Below are 23,372 nucleotides of genomic sequence, written 5' to 3'. Positions count from 1 at the left end.
GATCATTTTTTCCGTTTTTTTTTTTTTGGGTCCGGAGAGTGGTCTGGATGCCCCTCAGATCGCCTTTTGGGGTCGCTGAAAATTTTTAAAAAAGACTTCCAGGGTCCCGATCCGTGACCACGGCGTCGCAGGGTGGCCTGGGGGGCTTGTCCGGCGGGGGGCAGGCTGCGGCTTGACATGGTGTCCGGACGGGAAGGAAGCCCCGAGCCCGCGGCAGGGGGACCCGGGCGGAGCGGGGTCCGTCCGGCCCCAGCCCGCGGGGGGCAGGCTCCGGGTTGACCTGGTGTCCGGAAGCCCCGAGCCCCAGGGCAGGGGTACCCGTGCTGATCGGGGTCCGCCCGGCCCCAGCCCGCGGTGCAGGCTCCGGGTTGACCTGGTGTCCGGAAGCCCCGAGCCCCGGGGCAGGGGTACCCGGGCTGATCGGGGTCCGTCCGGCCCCAGCCCGCGGTGCAGGCTCCGGGTTGACCTGGTGGCCGGAGGAGAATTAAGCCCGGGGCCCCGGGGCAGGGGCACCCGGACGCAGCGGGGTCCGCCCGGCCCCAGCCCGCGGGGGCAGGAACCGGGTTGACCTGGTGGCCGGAGGAGAATTAAGCCCGGGGCCCCGGGGCAGGGGCACCCGGACGCAGCGGGGTCCGCCCGGCCACAGCCCGCGGGGGCAGGAACCGGGTTGACCTGGTGGCCGGAGGAGAATTAAGCCCGGGGCCCCGGGGCAGGGGCACCCGGACGGAGCGGGGTCCGCCCGGCCCCAGCCCGCGGGGGCAGGAACCGGGTTGACCTGGTGGCCGGAGGAGAATTAAGCCCGGGGCCCCGGGGCAGGGGCACCCGGACGGAGCGGGGTCCGCCCGGCCCCAGCCCGCGGGGGCAGGAACCGGGTTGACCTGGTGGCCGGAGGAGAATTAAGCCCGGGGCCCCGGGGCAGGGGCACCCGGACGGAGCGGGGTCCGCCCGGCCCCAGCCCGCGGGGGCAGGAACCGGGTTGACCTGGTGGCCGGAGGAGAATTAAGCCCGGGGCCCCGGGGCAGGGGCACCCGGACGGAGCGGGGTCCGCCCGGCCCCAGCCCGCGGGGGCAGGAACCGGGTTGACCTGGTGGCCGGAGGAGAATTAAGCCCGGGGCCCCGGGGCAGGGGCACCCGGACGGAGCGGGGTCCGCCCGGCCCCAGCCCGCGGGGGCAGGAACCGGGTTGACCTGGTGGCCGGAGGAGAATTAAGCCCGGGGCCCCGGGGCAGGGGCACCCGGACGGAGCGGGGTCCGCCCGGCCCCAGCCCGCGGGGGCAGGAACCGGGTTGACCTGGTGGCCAAAAAGCAAACCGGCCACCAGGTAAACCCGTTCAAAGTATAGGGTTGACCTGGTGGCCGAACAGCAAACCGGCCACCAGGTAAACCCGTTCAAAGTATAGGGTTGACCTGGTGGCCGAAAAACAAACCGGCCACCAGGTCAACCCGTTCAAAGTATAGGGTTGACCTGGTGGCCGAAAAGCAAAGCGGCCACCAGGTAAACCCGTTCAAAGTATAGGGTTGACCTGGTGGCCGAAAATCAAAGCGGCCACCAGGTCAACCCGTTCAAAGTATAGGGTTGACCTGGTGGCCGAAAAGCAAACCGGCCACCAGGTCAACCCATTGAAAGTATAGGGTTGACCTGGTGGCCGGACGGGAAGGAAGCCCCGAGCCCCGGGGCAGGGGGACCCGGGTGGAGTGGGGTCCGTCCGGCTCCAGGCCGCGGGGGAGGCTCCGGGTTGACCTGGTGTCCGGACGGGAACGAAGCCCCGACCCCGTGGCAGGGGGACCCGCACGGAGAAGGCGTCCGACCGGCCCCAGCTCGCGCTGCAGGCTCCGGGTTGACCTGGTGACTCCCCTGCCTCGGGTGGCCCCGATCCTTTTTTTTCCGGTTTTTTTTTCCGTTTTTTGGCCGGAGAGTGGTCGGGATGGCCCCCCGGCACCCCTTTTGTGGTCGTTGAAAATTTTGTTTCAGACTTCCAGGGGCCCGATCCCTGACCGAGGCGTTTCAGGCTGGCCTGGCGGACTTCTCTGCACAGGCTCCGGATTGACCCGGTGACTCCCCTGCCTCGGGTGGGCCCGATCCTTTTTTCCGCTTTTTTTTTTTTTTTTTTTTTTGGGGTCCGGAGAGTGGTCTGGATGCCCCCCCAGAACCCCTTTTGCGGTCGTTGAAATTTTTTTTTTCAGACTTCCAGGGTCCCGATCCCTGACCACGGCGTCGCAGGCTAGCCTGGGAGACTTGTCTGGCGAGGGCAGGCACAGGGTTGACAAGGTGTCCGGACGGGAAGGAAGCCCCGAGCCCCGGGGCACGGGTACCCGGCCTGAGCGGGGTCCGTCCGGCCCCAGCCCGCGGGGGAGGCTCCGGGTTGACCTGGTGTCCGGACGGGAAGGAAGCCCCGAGCCCGGGGCAAGGGGACCCGGGCGGAGCGGGGTCTGTCCGGCTCCAGCCCGCGGGGGAGGCTCCGGGTTGACCTGGTGTCCGGACGGGAAGGAAGCCCCGATCCCGGGGCAAGGGGACCCGGACGGAGCGGTATCCGCCGAGCCCCAGCCCGCGGGGGCAGGAACCGGGTTGACCTGTTGGCCGAAAAGCAAACCGGCCACCAGGTCAACCCGTTCAAAGTATAGGGTTGACCTGGTGGCCGAAAAGCAAACCGGCCACCAGGTCAACCCATTGAAAGTATAGGGTTGACCTGGTGGCCGAAAAACAAACCGGCCACCAGGTCAACCCGTTCAAAGTATAGGGTTGACCTGGTGGCCGAAAAGCAAACCGGCCACCAGGTCAACCCATTGAAAGTATAGGGTTGACCTGGTGGCCGAAAAACAAACCGGCCACCAGGTCAACCCGTTCAAAGTATAGGGTTGACCTGGTGGCCGAAAAGCAAACCGGCCACCAGGTCAACCCATTGAAAGTATAGGGTTGACCTGGTGGCCGGACGGGAAGGAAGCCCCGAGCCCCGGGGCAGGGGGACCCGGGTGGAGTGGGGTCCGTCCGGCTCCAGGCCGCGGGGGAGGCTCCGGGTTGACCTGGTGTCCGGACGGGAACGAAGCCCCGACCCCGTGGCAGGGGGACCCGCACGGAGAAGGCGTCCGACCGGCCCCAGCTCGCGCTGCAGGCTCCGGGTTGACCTGGTGACTCCCCTGCCTCGGGTGGCCCCGATCCTTTTTTTCCGTTTTTTTTTTTTTCCGTTTTTTGGCCGGAGAGTGGTCGGGATGCCCCCCCGGCACCCCTTTTGTGGTCGTTGAAAATTTTGTTTCAGACTTCCAGGGGCCCGATCCCTGACCGGGGCGTTTCAGGCTGGCCTGGCGGACTTCTCTGCACAGGCTCCGGATTGACCCGGTGACTCCCCTGCCTCGGGTGGGCCCGATCCTTTTTTCCGTTTTTTTTTTTTTTGGGTCCGGAGAGTGGTCTGGATGCCCCCCCAGAACCCCTTTTGGGGTCGGTGAAAAATTTTTTTCAGACTTCCAGGGTCCCGATCCCTGACCACGGCGCCGCAGGCTGGTCTGGGGGACTTGTCTGGCGAGGGCAGGCACAGGGTTGACATGGTGTCCGGACGGGAAGGAAGCCCCGAGCCCCGGGGCACGGGTACCCGGCCTGAGCGGGGTCCGTCCGGCTCCAGCCCGCGGGGGAGGCTCCGGGTTGACCTGGTGTCCGGAAGCCCCGAGCCCCAGGGCAGGGGTACCCGGGCTGATCGGGGTCCGTCCGGCCCCAGCCCGCGGTGCAGGCTCCGGGTTTACCTGGTGTCCGGAAGCCCCGAGCCCCAGGGCAGGGGTACCCGGGCTGATCGGGGTCCGTCCGGCCCCAGCCCGCGGTGCAGGCTCCGGGTTGACCTGGTGTCCGGAAGCCCCGAGCCCCAGGGCAGGGGTACACGGGCTGATCGGGGTCCGTCCGGCCCCAGCCCTCGGTGCAGGCTCCGGGTTGACCTGGTGACTCCCCTGCCTCGCGTGGCCCCGATCCTTTTTTCCGTTTTTTTTTTCCTTTTTTGGCCGGAGAGTGCTCGCGATGCCTCCCCCCCGCCACCCCGTTTTGGGTCGGTGGGAAAAAAATCAGACTTCCAGGGACCCGATCCCTGGCCGCGGCGTTTCAGGCTGGCCTGGCGGACTTCTCTGCACAGGCTCCGGGTTGAACCAGTGACTCCCCTGCCTCGGGTGGGCCCGATCCTTTTTTCCGTTTTTTTTTTTTATTTATTTTTTGGCCGGAGAGTGGTAGGGATGCCTTCCCCGCCACCCCGTTTGGGGTCGGTGAAAAAAAATTCAGACTTCCAGGGGCCCGATCCCTGGCCGCGGCGTTTCAGGCTGCCCTGGCGGACTTCTCTGCACAGGCTCCGGGTTGAACCAGTGACTCCCCTGCCTCGGGTGGGCCCGATCCTTTTTTCCGGGTTTTTTTTTTTTTTTTTTTGGGGGTCCGGAGAGTGGTCTGGATGTCCCTCAGATCCCCTTTTGGGGTCGATGAAAATTTTTTAAAAAGACTTCCAGGGTCCCGATCCCTGACCACGGCATCGCAGAGTGGCCTGGGGGGCTTGTCCGGCGGGGGGCAGGCTGCGGCTTGACATGGTGTCCGGACGGGAAGGAAGCCCCGAGCCCGCGGCAGGGGGACCCGGGCGGAGCGGGGTCCGTCCGGCCCCAGCCCGCGGGGGGAAGGCTCCGGGTTGACCTGGTGTCCGGAAGCCCCGAGCCCCGGGGCAGGGGTACCCGGGCTGATCGGGGTCCGTCCGGCCCCAGCCCGCGGTGCAGGCTCCGGGTTGACCTGGTGTCCGGAAGCCCCGAGCCCCAGGGCAGGGGTACCCGGGCTGATCGGGGTCCGTCCGGCCCCAGCCCGCGGTGCAGGCTCCGGGTTGACCTGGTGACTCCCCTGCCTCGGGTGGCCCCGATCCTTTTTTCCGTTTTTTTTTTTTTTTTCATTTTTTGGCCGGAGAGTGGTAGGGATGCCTTCCCCCGCCACCCCGTTTGGGGTCGGTGAAAAAAAATTTCAGACTTCCAGGGCCCCGATCCCTGGCGGGGCGTTTCAGGCTGGCCGGCGGGACCTCTCGGGCACAGGCGCCGGGTTGACCCGGTGACTCCCCTGCCTCGGGTGGCCCCGATCCTTTTTTCCGTTTTATTTTTTTTTGGGTCCGGAGAGTGGTCTGGATGCCCCTCAGATCGCCTTTTGGGGTCGGTGAAAATTTTTAAAAAAGACTTCCAGGGTCCCGATCCGTGACCACGGCGTCGCAGGGTGGCCTGGGGGGCTTGTCCGGCGGGGGGCAGGCTCCGGCTTGACATGGTGTCCGGACGGGAAGGAAGCCCCGAGCCCGCGGCAGGGGGACCCGGGCGGAGCGGGGTCCGTCCGGCCCCAGCCCGCGGGGGGAAGGCTCCGGGTTGACCTGGTGTCCGGAAGCCCCGAGCCCCGGGGCAGGGGTACCCGGGCTGATCGTGGTCCGTCCGGCCCCAGCCCGCGGTGCAGGCTCCGGGTTGACCTGGTGTCCGGAAGCCCCGAGCCCCAGGGCAGGGGTACCCGGGCTGATCGGGGTCCGTCCGGCCCCAGCCCGCGGTGCAGGCTCCGGGTTGACCTGGTGACTCCCCTGCCTCGGGTGGCCCCGATCCTTTTTTCCGTTTTTTTTTTTTTTTTTCATTTTTTGGCCGGAGAGTGGTAGGGATGCCTTCCCCCGCCACCCCGTTTGGGGTCGGTGAAAAAAAATTTCAGACTTCCAGGGCCCCGATCCCTGGCGGGGCGTTTCAGGCTGGCCGGCGGGACCTCTCGGGCACAGGCGCCGGGTTGACCCGGTGACTCCCCTGCCTCGGGTGGCCCCGATCCTTTTTTCCGTTTTTTTTTTTTTTTTCATTTTTTGGCCGGAGAGTGGTAGGGATGCCTTCCCCCGCCACCCCGTTTGGGGTCGGTGAAAAAAAATTTCAGACTTCCAGGGCCCCGATCCCTGGCGGGGCGTTTCAGGCTGGCCGGCGGGACCTCTCGTGCACAGGCGCCGGGTTGACCCGGTGACTCCCCTGCCTCGGGTGGCCCCGATCATTTTTTCCGTTTTTTTTTTTTTGGGTCCGGAGAGTGGTCTGGATGCCCCTCAGATCGCCTTTTGGGGTCGCTGAAAATTTTTAAAAAAGACTTCCAGGGTCCCGATCCGTGACCACGGCGTCGCAGGGTGGCCTGGGGGGCTTGTCCGGCGGGGGGCAGGCTGCGGCTTGACATGGTGTCCGGACGGGAAGGAAGCCCCGAGCCCGCGGCAGGGGGACCCGGGCGGAGCGGGGTCCGTCCGGCCCCAGCCCGCGGGGGGCAGGCTCCGGGTTGACCTGGTGTCCGGAAGCCCCGAGCCCCAGGGCAGGGGTACCCGTGCTGATCGGGGTCCGCCCGGCCCCAGCCCGCGGTGCAGGCTCCGGGTTGACCTGGTGTCCGGAAGCCCCGAGCCCCGGGGCAGGGGTACCCGGGCTGATCGGGGTCCGTCCGGCCCCAGCCCGCGGTGCAGGCTCCGGGTTGACCTGGTGGCCGGAGGAGAATTAAGCCCGGGGCCCCGGGGCAGGGGCACCCGGACGCAGCGGGGTCCGCCCGGCCCCAGCCCGCGGGGGCAGGAACCGGGTTGACCTGGTGGCCGGAGGAGAATTAAGCCCGGGGCCCCGGGGCAGGGGCACCCGGACGCAGCGGGGTCCGCCCGGCCACAGCCCGCGGGGGCAGGAACCGGGTTGACCTGGTGGCCGGAGGAGAATTAAGCCCGGGGCCCCGGGGCAGGGGCACCCGGACGGAGCGGGGTCCGCCCGGCCCCAGCCCGCGGGGGCAGGAACCGGGTTGACCTGGTGGCCGGAGGAGAATTAAGCCCGGGGCCCCGGGGCAGGGGCACCCGGACGGAGCGGGGTCCGCCCGGCCCCAGCCCGCGGGGGCAGGAACCGGGTTGACCTGGTGGCCGGAGGAGAATTAAGCCCGGGGCCCCGGGGCAGGGGCACCCGGACGGAGCGGGGTCCGCCCGGCCCCAGCCCGCGGGGGCAGGAACCGGGTTGACCTGGTGGCCGGAGGAGAATTAAGCCCGGGGCCCCGGGGCAGGGGCACCCGGACGGAGCGGGGTCCGCCCGGCCCCAGCCCGCGGGGGCAGGAACCGGGTTGACCTGGTGGCCGGAGGAGAATTAAGCCCGGGGCCCCGGGGCAGGGGCACCCGGACGGAGCGGGGTCCGCCCGGCCCCAGCCCGCGGGGGCAGGAACCGGGTTGACCTGGTGGCCGGAGGAGAATTAAGCCCGGGGCCCCGGGGCAGGGGCACCCGGACGGAGCGGGGTCCGCCCGGCCCCAGCCCGCGGGGGCAGGAACCGGGTTGACCTGGTGGCCAAAAAGCAAACCGGCCACCAGGTAAACCCGTTCAAAGTATAGGGTTGACCTGGTGGCCGAACAGCAAACCGGCCACCAGGTAAACCCGTTCAAAGTATAGGGTTGACCTGGTGGCCGAAAAACAAACCGGCCACCAGGTCAACCCGTTCAAAGTATAGGGTTGACCTGGTGGCCGAAAAGCAAAGCGGCCACCAGGTAAACCCGTTCAAAGTATAGGGTTGACCTGGTGGCCGAAAATCAAAGCGGCCACCAGGTCAACCCGTTCAAAGTATAGGGTTGACCTGGTGGCCGAAAAGCAAACCGGCCACCAGGTCAACCCATTGAAAGTATAGGGTTGACCTGGTGGCCGGACGGGAAGGAAGCCCCGAGCCCCGGGGCAGGGGGACCCGGGTGGAGTGGGGTCCGTCCGGCTCCAGGCCGCGGGGGAGGCTCCGGGTTGACCTGGTGTCCGGACGGGAACGAAGCCCCGACCCCGTGGCAGGGGGACCCGCACGGAGAAGGCGTCCGACCGGCCCCAGCTCGCGCTGCAGGCTCCGGGTTGACCTGGTGACTCCCCTGCCTCGGGTGGCCCCGATCCTTTTTTTTCCGGTTTTTTTTTCCGTTTTTTGGCCGGAGAGTGGTCGGGATGGCCCCCCGGCACCCCTTTTGTGGTCGTTGAAAATTTTGTTTCAGACTTCCAGGGGCCCGATCCCTGACCGAGGCGTTTCAGGCTGGCCTGGCGGACTTCTCTGCACAGGCTCCGGATTGACCCGGTGACTCCCCTGCCTCGGGTGGGCCCGATCCTTTTTTCCGCTTTTTTTTTTTTTTTTTTTTTTGGGGTCCGGAGAGTGGTCTGGATGCCCCCCCAGAACCCCTTTTGCGGTCGTTGAAATTTTTTTTTTCAGACTTCCAGGGTCCCGATCCCTGACCACGGCGTCGCAGGCTAGCCTGGGAGACTTGTCTGGCGAGGGCAGGCACAGGGTTGACAAGGTGTCCGGACGGGAAGGAAGCCCCGAGCCCCGGGGCACGGGTACCCGGCCTGAGCGGGGTCCGTCCGGCCCCAGCCCGCGGGGGAGGCTCCGGGTTGACCTGGTGTCCGGACGGGAAGGAAGCCCCGAGCCCGGGGCAAGGGGACCCGGGCGGAGCGGGGTCTGTCCGGCTCCAGCCCGCGGGGGAGGCTCCGGGTTGACCTGGTGTCCGGACGGGAAGGAAGCCCCGATCCCGGGGCAAGGGGACCCGGACGGAGCGGTATCCGCCGAGCCCCAGCCCGCGGGGGCAGGAACCGGGTTGACCTGTTGGCCGAAAAGCAAACCGGCCACCAGGTCAACCCGTTCAAAGTATAGGGTTGACCTGGTGGCCGAAAAGCAAACCGGCCACCAGGTCAACCCATTGAAAGTATAGGGTTGACCTGGTGGCCGAAAAACAAACCGGCCACCAGGTCAACCCGTTCAAAGTATAGGGTTGACCTGGTGGCCGAAAAGCAAACCGGCCACCAGGTCAACCCATTGAAAGTATAGGGTTGACCTGGTGGCCGAAAAACAAACCGGCCACCAGGTCAACCCGTTCAAAGTATAGGGTTGACCTGGTGGCCGAAAAGCAAACCGGCCACCAGGTCAACCCATTGAAAGTATAGGGTTGACCTGGTGGCCGGACGGGAAGGAAGCCCCGAGCCCCGGGGCAGGGGGACCCGGGTGGAGTGGGGTCCGTCCGGCTCCAGGCCGCGGGGGAGGCTCCGGGTTGACCTGGTGTCCGGACGGGAACGAAGCCCCGACCCCGTGGCAGGGGGACCCGCACGGAGAAGGCGTCCGACCGGCCCCAGCTCGCGCTGCAGGCTCCGGGTTGACCTGGTGACTCCCCTGCCTCGGGTGGCCCCGATCCTTTTTTTCCGTTTTTTTTTTTTTTCCGTTTTTTGGCCGGAGAGTGGTCGGGATGCCCCCCCGGCACCCCTTTTGTGGTCGTTGAAAATTTTGTTTCAGACTTCCAGGGGCCCGATCCCTGACCGGGGCGTTTCAGGCTGGCCTGGCGGACTTCTCTGCACAGGCTCCGGATTGACCCGGTGACTCCCCTGCCTCGGGTGGGCCCGATCCTTTTTTCCGTTTTTTTTTTTTTGGGTCCGGAGAGTGGTCTGGATGCCCCCCCAGAACCCCTTTTGGGGTCGGTGAAAAATTTTTTTCAGACTTCCAGGGTCCCGATCCCTGACCACGGCGCCGCAGGCTGGTCTGGGGGACTTGTCTGGCGAGGGCAGGCACAGGGTTGACATGGTGTCCGGACGGGAAGGAAGCCCCGAGCCCCGGGGCACGGGTACCCGGCCTGAGCGGGGTCCGTCCGGCTCCAGCCCGCGGGGGAGGCTCCGGGTTGACCTGGTGTCCGGACGGGAAGGAAGCCCCGAGCCCCGGGGCAGGGGTACCCGGGCTGAGCGTTGTCCGTCGGTCCCCAGCCCTCGGTGCAGGCTCCGGGTTGACCTGGTGACTCCCCTGCCTCGCGTGGCCCCGATCCTTTTTTCCGGTTTTTTTTTTCCTTTTTTGGCCGGAGAGTGGTCGCGATGCCTCCCCCCCGCCACCCCGTTTTGGGTCGGTGGGAAAAAAATCAGACTTCCAGGGACCCGATCCCTGGCCGCGGCGTTTCAGGCTGGCCTGGCGGACTTCTCTGCACAGGCTCCGGGTTGAACGAGTGACTCCCCTGCCTCGGGTGGGCCCGATCCTTTTTTCCGTTTTTTTTTTTTATTTATTTTTTGGCCGGAGAGTGGTAGGGATGCCTTCCCCGGCACCCCGTTTGGGGTCGGTGAAAAAAAAATTCAGACTTCCAGGGGCCCGATCCCTGGCCGCGGCGTTTCAGGCTGCCCTGGCGGACTTCTATGCACAGGCTCCGGGTTGAACCAGTGACTCCCCTGCCTCGGGTGGGCCCGATCCTTTTTTCCGTTTTTTTTTTTTTTTTTTTTGGGGTCCGGAGAGTGGTCTGGATGTCCCTCAGATCCCCTTTTGGGGTCGATGAAAATTTTTTAAAAAGACTTCCAGGGTCCCGATCCCTGACCACGGCATCGCAGAGTGGCCTGGGGGGCTTGTCCGGCGGGGGGCAGGCTGCGGCTTGACATGGTGTCCGGACGGAAAGGAAGCCCCGAGCCCGCGGCAGGGGGACCCGGGCGGAGCGGGGTCCGTCCGGCCCCAGCCCGCGGGGGGCAGGCTCCGGGTTGACCTGGTGTCCGGAAGCCCCGAGCCCCGGGGCAGGGGTACCCGGGCTGATCGGGGTCCGTCCGGCCCCAGCCCGCGGTGCAGGCTCCGGGTTGACCTGGTGTCCGGAAGCCCCGAGCCACAGGGCAGGGGTACCCGGGCTGATCGGGGTCCGTCCGGCCCCAGCCCGCGGTGCAGGCTCCGGGTTGACCTGGTGACTCCCCTGCCTCGGGTGGCCCCGATCCTTTTTTCCGTTTTTTTTTTTTTCATTTTTTGGCCGGAGAGTGGTAGGGATGTCTTCCCCCGCCACCCCGTTTGGGGTCGTTGAAAAAAAATTTCAGACTTCCAGGGCCCCGATCCCTGGCGGGGCGTTTCAGGCTGGCCGGCGGGACCTCTCGGGCACAGGCGCCGGGTTGACCCGCTGACTCCCCTGCCTCGGGTGGCCCCGATCCTTTTTCCCGGTTTTTTTTTTTTTTTCATTTTTTGGCCGGAGAGTGGTAGGGATGCCTTCCCCCGCCACCCCGTTTGGGGTCGGTGAAAAAAAATTTCAGACTTCCAGGGCCCCGATCCCTGGCGGGGCGTTTCAGGCTGGCCGGCGGGACCTCTCGGGCACAGGCGCCGGGTTGACCCGGTGACTCCCCTGCCTCGGGTGGCCCCGATCCTTTTTTCCGTTTTTTTGTTTTTTTTTCATTTTTTGGCCGGAGAGTGGTAGGGATGCCTTCCCCCGCCACCCCGTATGGGGTCGGTGAAAAAAAATTTCAGACTTCCAGGGCCCCGATCCCTGGCGGGGCGTTTCAGGCTGGCCGGCGGGACCTCTCGAGCACAGGCGCCGGGTTGACCCGGTGACTCCCCTGCCTCGGGTGGCCCCGATCCTTTTTTCCGTTTTTTTTTTTTTGGGTCCGGAGAGTGGTCTGGATGCCCCTCAGATCGCCTTTTGGGGTCGGTGAAAATTTTTAAAAAAGACTTCCAGGGTCCCGATCCGTGACCACGGCGTCGCAGGGTGGCCTGGGGGGCTTGTCCGGCGGGGGGCAGGCTGCGGCTTGACATGGTGTCCGGACGGGAAGGAAGCCCCGAGCCCGCGGCAGGGGGACCCGGGCGGAGCGGGGTCCGTCCGGCCCCAGCCCGCGGGGGGCAGGCTCCGGGTTGACCTGGTGTCCGGAAGCCCCGAGCCCCAGGGCAGGGGTACCCGGGCTGACCGGGGTCCGTCCGGCTCCAGCCCGCGGTGCAGGCTCCGGGTTGACCTGGTGTCCGGAAGCCCCGAGCCCCAGGGCAGGGGTACCCGGGCTGATCGGGGTCCGTCCGGCCCCAGCCCGCGGTGCAGGCTCCGGGTTGACCTGGTGTCCGGAAGCCCCGAGCCCCAGGGCAGGGGTACCCGGGCTGATCGGGGTCCGTCCGGCCCCAGCCCGCGGTGCAGGCTCCGGGTTGACCTGGTGACTCCCCTGCCTCGGGTGGCCCCGATCCTTTTTTCCGTTTTTTTTTTTTTTTTCTTCATTTTTTGGCCGGAGAGTGGTAGGGATGCCTTCCCCCGCCACCCCGTTTGGGGTCGTTGTAAAAAAATTTCAGACTTCCAGGGCCCCGATCCCTGGCGGGGCGTTTCAGGCTGGCCGGCGGGACCTCTCGGGCACAGGCGCCGGGTTGACCCGGTGACTCCCCTGCCTCGGGTGGCCCCGATCCTTTTTCCCGTTTTTTTTTTTTTTTTTTCATTTTTTGGCCGGAGAGTGGTAGGGATGCCTTCCCCCGCCACCCCGTATGGGGTCGGTGAAAAAAAATTTCAGACTTCCAGGGCCCCGATCCCTGGCGGGGCGTTTCAGGCTGGCCGGCGGGACCTCTCGGGCACAGGCGCCGGGTTGACCCGGTGACTCCCCTGCCTCGGGTGGCCCCGATCCTTTTTCCCGTTTTTTTTTTTTTTTTTCATTTTTTGGCCGGAGAGTGGTAGGGATGCCTTCCCCCGCCACCCCGTATGGGGTCGGTGAAAAAAAATTTCAGACTTCCAGGGCCCCGATCCCTGGCGGGGCGTTTCAGGCTGGCCGGCGGGACCTCTCGGGCACAGGCGCCGGGTTGCCCCGGTGACTCCCCTGCCTCGGGTGGCCCCGATCCTTTTTTCCGTTTTTTTTTTTTTGGGTCCGGAGAGTGGTCTGGATGCCCCTCAGATCCCCTTTTGGGGTCGTTGAAAATTTTTAAAAAAGACTTCCAGGGTCCCGATCCCTGACCACGGCGTCGCAGGCTAGCCTGGGAGACTTGTCTGGCGAGGGCAGGCACAGGGTTGACAAGGTGTCCGGACGGGAAGGAAGCCCCGAGCCCCGGGGCACGGGTACCCGGCCTGAGCGGGGTCCGTCCGGCCCCAGCCCGCGGGGGAGGCTCCGGGTTGACCTGGTGTCCGGACGGGAAGGAAGCCGCGAGCCCGGGGCAAGGGGACCCGGGCGGAGCGGGGTCTGTCCGGCTCCAGCCCGCGGGGGAGGCTCCGGGTTGACCTGGTGTCCGGACGGGAAGGAAGCCCCGATCCCGGGGCAAGGGGACCCGGACGGAGCGGTATCCGCCGAGCCCCAGCCCGCGGGGGCAGGAACCGGGTTGACCTGGTGGCCGAAAAGCAAACCGGCCACCAGGTCAACCCGTTCAAAGTATAGGGTTGACCTGGTGGCCGAAAAGCAAACCGGCCACCAGGTCAACCCATTGAAAGTATAGGGTTGACCTGGTGGCCGAAAAACAAACCGGCCACCAGGTCAACCCGTTCAAAGTATAGGGTTGACCTGGTGGCCGAAAAGCAAACCGGCCACCAGGTCAACCCATTGAAAGTATAGGGTTGACCTGGTGGCCGAAAAACAAACCGGCCACCAGGTCAACCCGTTCAAAGTATAGGGTTGACCTGGTGGCCGAAAAGCAAACCGGCCACCAGGTCAACCCATTGAAAGTATAGGGTTGACCTGGTGGCCGGACGGGAAGGAAGCCCCGAGCCCCGGGGCAGGGGGACCCGGGTGGAGTGGGGTCCGTCCGGCTCCAGCCCGCGGGGGAGGCTCCGGGTTGACCTGGTGTCCGGACGGGAACGAAGCCCCGACCCCGTGGCAGGGGGACCCGCACGGAGAAGGCGTCCGACCGGCCCCAGCTCGCGCTGCAGGCTCCGGGTTGACCTGGTGACTCCCCTGCCTCGGGTGGCCCCGATCCTTTTTTTCCGTTTTTTTTTTTTTTCCGTTTTTTGGCCGGAGAGTGGTCGGGATGCCCCCCCGGCACCCCTTTTGTGGTCGTTGAAAATTTTGTTTCAGACTTCCAGGGGCCCGATCCCTGACCGGGGCGTTTCAGGCTGGCCTGGCGGACTTCTCTGCACAGGCTCCGGATTGACCCGGTGACTCCCCTGCCTCGGGTGGGCCCGATCCTTTTTTCCGTTTTTTTTTTTTTGGGTCCGGAGAGTGGTCTGGATGCCCCCCCAGAACCCCTTTTGGGGTCGGTGAAAAATTTTTTTCAGACTTCCAGGGTCCCGATCCCTGACCACGGCGCCGCAGGCTGGTCTGGGGGACTTGTCTGGCGAGGGCAGGCACAGGGTTGACATGGTGTCCGGACGGGAAGGAAGCCCCGAGCCCCGGGGCACGGGTACCCGGCCTGAGCGGGGTCCGTCCGGCTCCAGCCCGCGGGGGAGGCTCCGGGTTGACCTGGTGTCCGGACGGGAAGGAAGCCCCGAGCCCCGGGGCAGGGGTACCCGGGCTGAGCGTTGTCCGTCGGTCCCCAGCCCTCGGTGCAGGCTCCGGGTTGACCTGGTGACTCCCCTGCCTCGCGTGGCCCCGATCCTTTTTTCCGGTTTTTTTTTTCCTTTTTTGGCCGGAGAGTGGTCGCGATGCCTCCCCCCCGCCACCCCGTTTTGGGTCGGTGGGAAAAAAATCAGACTTCCAGGGACCCGATCCCTGGCCGCGGCGTTTCAGGCTGGCCTGGCGGACTTCTCTGCACAGGCTCCGGGTTGAACGAGTGACTCCCCTGCCTCGGGTGGGCCCGATCCTTTTTTCCGTTTTTTTTTTTTATTTATTTTTTGGCCGGAGAGTGGTAGGGATGCCTTCCCCGGCACCCCGTTTGGGGTCGGTGAAAAAAAAATTCAGACTTCCAGGGGCCCGATCCCTGGCCGCGGCGTTTCAGGCTGCCCTGGCGGACTTCTCTGCACAGGCTCCGGGTTGAACCAGTGACTCCCCTGCCTCGGGTGGGCCCGATCCTTTTTTCCGTTTTTTTTTTTTTTTTTTTTGGGGTCCGGAGAGTGGTCTGGATGTCCCTCAGATCCCCTTTTGGGGTCGATGAAAATTTTTTAAAAAGACTTCCAGGGTCCCGATCCCTGACCACGGCATCGCAGAGTGGCCTGGGGGGCTTGTCCGGCGGGGGGCAGGCTGCGGCTTGACATGGTGTCCGGACGGAAAGGAAGCCCCGAGCCCGCGGCAGGGGGACCCGGGCGGAGCGGGGTCCGTCCGGCCCCAGCCCGCGGGGGGCAGGCTCCGGGTTGACCTGGTGTCCGGAAGCCCCGAGCCCCGGGGCAGGGGTACCCGGGCTGATCGGGGTCCGTCCGGCCCCAGCCCGCGGTGCAGGCTCCGGGTTGACCTGGTGTCCGGAAGCCCCGAGCCACAGGGCAGGGGTACCCGGGCTGATCGGGGTCCGTCCGGCCCCAGCCCGCGGTGCAGGCTCCGGGTTGACCTGGTGACTCCCCTGCCTCGGGTGGCCCCGATCCTTTTTTCCGTTTTTTTTTTTTTCATTTTTTGGCCGGAGAGTGGTAGGGATGTCTTCCCCCGCCACCCCGTTTGGGGTCGTTGAAAAAAAATTTCAGACTTCCAGGGCCCCGATCCCTGGCGGGGCGTTTCAGGCTGGCCGGCGGGACCTCTCGGGCACAGGCGCCGGGTTGACCCGCTGACTCCCCTGCCTCGGGTGGCCCCGATCCTTTTTCCCGGTTTTTTTTTTTTTTTCATTTTTTGGCCGGAGAGTGGTAGGGATGCCTTCCCCCGCCACCCCGTTTGGGGTCGGTGAAAAAAAATTTCAGACTTCCAGGGCCCCGATCCCTGGCGGGGCGTTTCAGGCTGGCCGGCGGGACCTCTCGGGCACAGGCGCCGGGTTGACCCGGTGACTCCCCTGCCTCGGGTGGCCCCGATCCTTTTTTCCGTTTTTTTGTTTTTTTTTCATTTTTTGGCCGGAGAGTGGTAGGGATGCCTTCCCCCGCCACCCCGTATGGGGTCGGTGAAAAAAAATTTCAGACTTCCAGGGCCCCGATCCCTGGCGGGGCGTTTCAGGCTGGCCGGCGGGACCTCTCGAGCACAGGCGCCGGGTTGACCCGGTGACTCCCCTGCCTCGGGTGGCCCCGATCCTTTTTTCCGTTTTTTTTTTTTTGGGTCCGGAGAGTGGTCTGGATGCCCCTCAGATCGCCTTTTGGGGTCGGTGAAAATTTTTAAAAAAGACTTCCAGGGTCCCGATCCGTGACCACGGCGTCGCAGGGTGGCCTGGGGGGCTTGTCCGGCGGGGGGCAGGCTGCGGCTTGACATGGTGTCCGGACGGGAAGGAAGCCCCGAGCCCGCGGCAGGGGGACCCAGGCGGAGCGGGGTCCGTCCGGCCCCAGCCCGCGGGGGGCAGGCTCCGGGTTGACCTGGTGTCCGGAAGCCCCGAGCCCCAGGGCAGGGGTACCCGGGCTGACCGGGGTCCGTCCGGCTCCAGCCCGCGGTGCAGGCTCCGGGTTGACCTGGTGTCCGGAAGCCCCGAGCCCCAGGGCAGGGGTACCCGGGCTGATCGGGGTCCGTCCGGCCCCAGCCCGCGGTGCAGGCTCCGGGTTGACCTGGTGTCCGGAAGCCCCGAGCCCCAGGGCAGGGGTACCCGGGCTGATCGGGGTCCGTCCGGCCCCAGCCCGCGGTGCAGGCTCCGGGTTGACCTGGTGACTCCCCTGCCTCGGGTGGCCCCGATCCTTTTTTCCGTTTTTTTTTTTTTTTTCTTCATTTTTTGGCCGGAGAGTGGTAGGGATGCCTTCCCCCGCCACCCCGTTTGGGGTCGTTGTAAAAAAATTTCAGACTTCCAGGGCCCCGATCCCTGGCGGGGCGTTTCAGGCTGGCCGGCGGGACCTCTCGGGCACAGGCGCCGGGTTGACCCGGTGACTCCCCTGCCTCGGGTGGCCCCGATCCTTTTTCCCGTTTTTTTTTTTTTTTTTTCATTTTTTGGCCGGAGAGTGGTAGGGATGCCTTCCCCCGCCACCCCGTATGGGGTCGGTGAAAAAAAATTTCAGACTTCCAGGGCCCCGATCCCTGGCGGGGCGTTTCAGGCTGGCCGGCGGGACCTCTCGGGCACAGGCGCCGGGTTGACCCGGTGACTCCCCTGCCTCGGGTGGCCCCGATCCTTTTTCCCGTTTTTTTTTTTTTTTTTCATTTTTTGGCCGGAGAGTGGTAGGGATGCCTTCCCCCGCCACCCCGTATGGGGTCGGTGAAAAAAAATTTCAGACTTCCAGGGCCCCGATCCCTGGCGGGGCGTTTCAGGCTGGCCGGCGGGACCTCTCGGGCACAGGCGCCGGGTTGCCCCGGTGACTCCCCTGCCTCGGGTGGCCCCGATCCTTTTTTCCGTTTTTTTTTTTTTGGGTCCGGAGAGTGGTCTGGATGCCCCTCAGATCCCCTTTTGGGGTCGGTGAAAATTTTTAAAAAAGACTTCCAGGGTCCCGATCCCTGACCACGGCGTCGCAGGCTAGCCTGGGAGACTTGTCTGGCGAGGGCAGGCACAGGGTTGACAAGGTGTCCGGACGGGAAGGAAGCCCCGAGCCCCGGGGCACGGGTACCCGGCCTGAGCGGGGTCCGTCCGGCCCCAGCCCGCGGGGGAGGCTCCGGGTTGACCTGGTGTCCGGACGGGAAGGAAGCCGCGAGCCCGGGGCAAGGGGACCCGGGCGGAGCGGGGTCTGTCCGGCTCCAGCCCGCGGGGGAGGCTCCGGGTTGACCTGGTGTCCGGACGGGAAGGAAGCCCCGATCCCGGGGCAAGGGGACCCGGACGGAGCGGTATCCGCCGAGCCCCAGCCCGCGGGGGCAGGAACCGGGTTGACCTGGTGGCCGAAAAGCAAACCGGCCACCAGGTCAACCCGTTCAAAGTATAGGGTTGACCTGGTGGCCGAAAAGCAAACCGGCCACCAGGTCAACCCATTGAAAGTATAGGGTTGACCTGGTGGCCGAAAAACAAACCGGCCACCAGGTCAACCCGTTCAAAGTATAGGGTTGACCTGGTGGCCGAAAAGCAAACCGGCCACCAGGTCAACCCATTGAAAGTATAGGGTTGACCTGGTGGCCGAAAAACAAACCGGCCACCAGGTCAACCCGTTCAAAGTATAGGGTTGACCTGGTGGCCGAAAAGCAAACCGGCCACCAGGTCAACCCATTGAAAGTATAGGGTTGACCTGGTGGCCGGACGGGAAGGAAGCCCCGAGCCCCGGGGCAGGGGGACCCGGGTGGAGTGGGGTCCGTCCGGCTCCAGCCCGCGGGGGAGGCTCCGGGTTGACCTGGTGTCCGGACGGGAACGAAGCCCCGACCCCGTGGCAGGGGGACCCGCACGGAGAAGGCGTCCGACCGGCCCCAGCTCGCGCTGCAGGCTCCGGGTTGACCTGGTGACTCCCCTGCCTCGGGTGGCCCCGATCCTTTTTTTCCGTTTTTTTTTTTTTTCCGTTTTTTGGCCGGAGAGTGGTCGGGATGCCCCCCCGGCACCCCTTTTGTGGTCGTTGAAAATTTTGTTTCAGACTTCCAGGGGCCCGATCCCTGACCGGGGCGTTTCAGGCTGGCCTGGCGGACTTCTCTGCACAGGCTCCGGATTGACCCGGTGACTCCCCTGCCTCGGGTGGGCCCGATCCTTTTTTCCGTTTTTTTTTTTTTGGGTCCGGAGAGTGGTCTGGATGCCCCCCCAGAACCCCTTTTGGGGTCGGTGAAAAATTTTTTTCAGACTTCCAGGGTCCCGATCCCTGACCACGGCGCCGCAGGCTGGTCTGGGGGACTTGTCTGGCGAGGGCAGGCACAGGGTTGACATGGTGTCCGGACGGGAAGGAAGCCCCGAGCCCCGGGGCACGGGTACCCGGCCTGAGCGGGGTCCGTCCGGCTCCAGCCCGCGGGGGAGGCTCCGGGTTGACCTGGTGTCCGGACGGGAAGGAAGCCCCGAGCCCCGGGGCAGGGGTACCCGGGCTGAGCGTTGTCCGTCGGTCCCCAGCCCTCGGTGCAGGCTCCGGGTTGACCTGGTGACTCCCCTGCCTCGCGTGGCCCCGATCCTTTTTTCCGGTTTTTTTTTTCCTTTTTTGGCCGGAGAGTGGTCGCGATGCCTCCCCCCCGCCACCCCGTTTTGGGTCGGTGGGAAAAAAATCAGACTTCCAGGGACCCGATCCCTGGCCGCGGCGTTTCAGGCTGGCCTGGCGGACTTCTCTGCACAGGCTCCGGGTTGAACGAGTGACTCCCCTGCCTCGGGTGGGCCCGATCCTTTTTTCCGTTTTTTTTTTTTATTTATTTTTTGGCCGGAGAGTGGTAGGGATGCCTTCCCCGGCACCCCGTTTGGGGTCGGTGAAAAAAAAATTCAGACTTCCAGGGTCCCGATCCCTGACCACGGCGTCGCAGGCTAGCCTGGGAGACTTGTCTGGCGAGGGCAGGCACAGGGTTGACAAGGTGTCCGGACGGGAAGGAAGCCCCGAGCCCCGGGGCACGGGTACCCGGCCTGAGCGGGGTCCGTCCGGCCCCAGCCCGCGGGGGAGGCTCCGGGTTGACCTGGTGTCCGGACGGGAAGGAAGCCCCGAGCCCGGGGCAAGGGGACCCGGGCGGAGCGGGGTCTGTCCGGCTCCAGCCCGCGGGGGAGGCTCCGGGTTGACCTGGTGTCCGGACGGGAAGGAAGCCCCGATCCCGGGGCAAGGGGACCCGGACGGAGCGGTATCCGCCGAGCCCCAGCCCGCGGGGGCAGGAACCGGGTTGACCTGGTGGCCGAAAAGCAAACCGGCCACCAGGTCAACCCGTTCAAAGTATAGGGTTGACCTGGTGGCCGAAAAGCAAACCGGCCACCAGGTCAACCCATTGAAAGTATAGGGTTGACCTGGTGGCCGAAAAACAAACCGGCCACCAGGTCAACCCGTTCAAAATATAGGGTTGACCTGGTGGCCGAAAAGCAAACCGGCCACCAGGTCAACCCATTGAAAGTATAGGGTTGACCTGGTGGCCGAAAAACAAACCGGCCACCAGGTCAACCCGTTCAAAGTATAGGGTTGACCTGGTGGCCGAAAAGCAAACCGGCCACCAGGTCAACCCATTGAAAGTATAGGGTTGACCTGGTGGCCGGACGGGAAGGAAGCCCCGAGCCCCGGGGCAGGGGGACCCGGGTGGAGTGGGGTCCGTCCGGCTCCAGCCCGCGGGGGAGGCTCCGGGTTGACCTGGTGTCCGGACGGGAACGAAGCCCCGACCCCGTGGCAGGGGGACCCGCACGGAGAAGGCGTCCGACCGGCCCCAGCTCGCGCTGCAGGCTCCGGGTTGACCTGGTGACTCCCCTGCCTCGGGTGGCCCCGATCCTTTTTTTCCGTTTTTTTTTTTTTTCCGTTTTTTGGCCGGAGAGTGGTCGGGATGCCCCCCCGGCACCCCTTTTGTGGTCGTTGAAAATTTTGTTTCAGACTTCCAGGGGCCCGATCCCTGACCGGGGCGTTTCAGGCTGGCCTGGCGGACTTCTCTGCACAGGCTCCGGATTGACCCGGTGACTCCCCTGCCTCGGGTGGGCCCGATCCTTTTTTCCGTTTTTTTTTTTTTTGGGTCCGGAGAGTGGTCTGGATGCCCCCCCAGAACCCCTTTTGGGGTCGGTGAAAAATTTTTTTCAGACTTCCAGGGTCCCGATCCGTGACCACGGCGTCGCAGGGTGGCCTGGGGGGCTTGTCCGGCGGGGGGCAGGCTCCGGCTTGACATGGTGTCCGGACGGGAAGGAAGCCCCGAGCCCGCGGCAGGGGGACCCGGCCTGAGCGGGGTCCGTCCGGCCCCAGCCCGCGGGGGGAAGGCTCCGGGTTGACCTGGTGTCCGGAAGCCCCGAGCCCCGGGGCAGGGGTACCCGGGCTGATCGGGGTCCGTCCGGCCCCAGCCCGCGGTGCAGGCTCCGGGTTGACCTGGTGTCCGGAAGCCCCGAGCCCCAGGGCAGGGGTACCCGGGCTGATCGGGGTCCGTCCGGCCCCAGCCCGCGGTGCAGGCTCCGGGTTGACCTGGTGTCCGGAAGCCCCGAGCCCCAGGGCAGGGGTACCCGGGCTGATCGGGGTCCGTCCGGCCCCAGCCTTCGGTGCAGGCTCCGGGTTGACCTGGTGACTCCCCTGCCTCGCGTGGCCCCGATCCTTTTTTCCGTTTTTTTTTTCCTTTTTTGGCCGGAGAGTGCTCGCGATGCCTCCCCCCCGCCACCCCGTTTTGGGTCGGTGGGAAAAAAATCAGACTTCCAGGGACCCGATCACTGGCCGCGGCGTTTCAGGCTGGCCTGGGGGACTTCTCTGCACAGGCTCCGGGTTGAACCAGTGACTCCCCTGCCTCGGGTGGGCCCGATCCTTTTTTCCGTTTTTTTTTTTTATTTATTTTTTGGCCGGAGAGTGGTAGGGATGCCTTCCCCGCCACCCCGTTTGGGGTCGGTGAAAAAAAATTCAGACTTCCAGGGGCCCGATCCCTGGCCGCGGCGTTTCAGGCTGCCCTGGCGGACTTCTCTGCACAGGCTCCGGGTTGAACCAGTGACTCCCCTGCCTCGGGTGGGCCCGATCCTTTTTTCCGGGTTTTTTTTTTTTTTTTTTTGGGGGTCCGGAGAGTGGTCTGGATGTCCCTCAGATCCCCTTTTGGGGTCGATGAAAATTTTTTAAAAAGACTTCCAGGGTCCCGATCCCTGACCACGGCATCGCAGAGTGGCCTGGGGGGCTTGTCCGGCGGGGGGCAGGCTGCGGCTTGACATGGTGTCCGGACGGGAAGGAAGCCCCGAGCCCGCGGCAGGGGGACCCGGGCGGAGCGGGGTCCGTCCGGCCCCAGCCCGCGGGGGGAAGGCTCCGGGTTGACCTGGTGTCCGGAAGCCCCGAGCCCCGGGGCAGGGGTACCCGGGCTGATCGGGGTCCGTCCGGCCCCAGCCCGCGGTGCAGGCTCCGGGTTGACCTGGTGTCCGGAAGCCCCGAGCCCCAGGGCAGGGGTACCCGGGCTGATCGGGGTCCGTCCGGCCCCAGCCCGCGGTGCAGGCTCCGGGTTGACCTGGTGACTCCCCTGCCTCGGGTGGCCCCGATCCTTTTTTCCGTTTTTTTTTTTTTTTTCATTTTTTGGCCGGAGAGTGGTAGGGATGCCTTCCCCCGCCACCCCGTTTGGGGTCGGTGAAAAAAAATTTCAGACTTCCAGGGCCCCGATCCCTGGCGGGGCGTTTCAGGCTGGCCGGCGGGACCTCTCGGGCACAGGCGCCGGGTTGACCCGGTGACTCCCCTGCCTCGGGTGGCCCCGATCCTTTTTTCCGTTTTATTTTTTTTTGGGTCCGGAGAGTGGTCTGGATGCCCCTCAGATCGCCTTTTGGGGTCGGTGAAAATTTTTAAAAAAGACTTCCAGGGTCCCGATCCGTGACCACGGCGTCGCAGGGTGGCCTGGGGGGCTTGTCCGGCGGGGGGCAGGCTCCGGCTTGACATGGTGTCCGGACGGGAAGGAAGCCCCGAGCCCGCGGCAGGGGGACCCGGGCGGAGCGGGGTCCGTCCGGCCCCAGCCCGCGGGGGGAAGGCTCCGGGTTGACCTGGTGTCCGGAAGCCCCGAGCCCCGGGGCAGGGGTACCCGGGCTGATCGTGGTCCGTCCGGCCCCAGCCCGCGGTGCAGGCTCCGGGTTGACCTGGTGTCCGGAAGCCCCGAGCCCCAGGGCAGGGGTACCCGGGCTGATCGGGGTCCGTCCGGCCCCAGCCCGCGGTGCAGGCTCCGGGTTGACCTGGTGACTCCCCTGCCTCGGGTGGCCCCGATCCTTTTTTCCGTTTTTTTTTTTTTTTTTCATTTTTTGGCCGGAGAGTGGTAGGGATGCCTTCCCCCGCCACCCCGTTTGGGGTCGGTGAAAAAAAATTTCAGACTTCCAGGGCCCCGATCCCTGGCGGGGCGTTTCAGGCTGGCCGGCGGGACCTCTCGGGCACAGGCGCCGGGTTGACCCGGTGACTCCCCTGCCTCGGGTGGCCCCGATCCTTTTTTCCGTTTTTTTTTTTTTTTTCATTTTTTGGCCGGAGAGTGGTAGGGATGCCTTCCCCCGCCACCCCGTTTGGGGTCGGTGAAAAAAAATTTCAGACTTCCAGGGCCCCGATCCCTGGCGGGGCGTTTCAGGCTGGCCGGCGGGACCTCTCGTGCACAGGCGCCGGGTTGACCCGGTGACTCCCCTGCCTCGGGTGGCCCCGATCATTTTTTCCGTTTTTTTTTTTTTGGGTCCGGAGAGTGGTCTGGATGCCCCTCAGATCGCCTTTTGGGGTCGCTGAAAATTTTTAAAAAAGACTTCCAGGGTCCCGATCCGTGACCACGGCGTCGCAGGGTGGCCTGGGGGGCTTGTCCGGCGGGGGGCAGGCTGCGGCTTGACATGGTGTCCGGACGGGAAGGAAGCCCCGAGCCCGCGGCAGGGGGACCCGGGCGGAGCGGGGTCCGTCCGGCCCCAGCCCGCGGGGGGCAGGCTCCGGGTTGACCTGGTGTCCGGAAGCCCCGAGCCCCAGGGCAGGGGTACCCGTGCTGATCGGGGTCCGCCCGGCCCCAGCCCGCGGTGCAGGCTCCGGGTTGACCTGGTGTCCGGAAGCCCCGAGCCCCGGGGCAGGGGTACCCGGGCTGATCGGGGTCCGTCCGGCCCCAGCCCGCGGTGCAGGCTCCGGGTTGACCTGGTGGCCGGAGGAGAATTAAGCCCGGGGCCCCGGGGCAGGGGCACCCGGACGCAGCGGGGTCCGCCCGGCCCCAGCCCGCGGGGGCAGGAACCGGGTTGACCTGGTGGCCGGAGGAGAATTAAGCCCGGGGCCC

This window comes from Lepidochelys kempii, unplaced genomic scaffold (assembly GCF_965140285.1).
Source record: "Lepidochelys kempii isolate rLepKem1 unplaced genomic scaffold, rLepKem1.hap1 scaffold_83, whole genome shotgun sequence".
Taxonomy (NCBI): domain Eukaryota; kingdom Metazoa; phylum Chordata; order Testudines; family Cheloniidae; genus Lepidochelys; species Lepidochelys kempii.
This window is presented reverse-complemented; position numbering follows the sequence as displayed.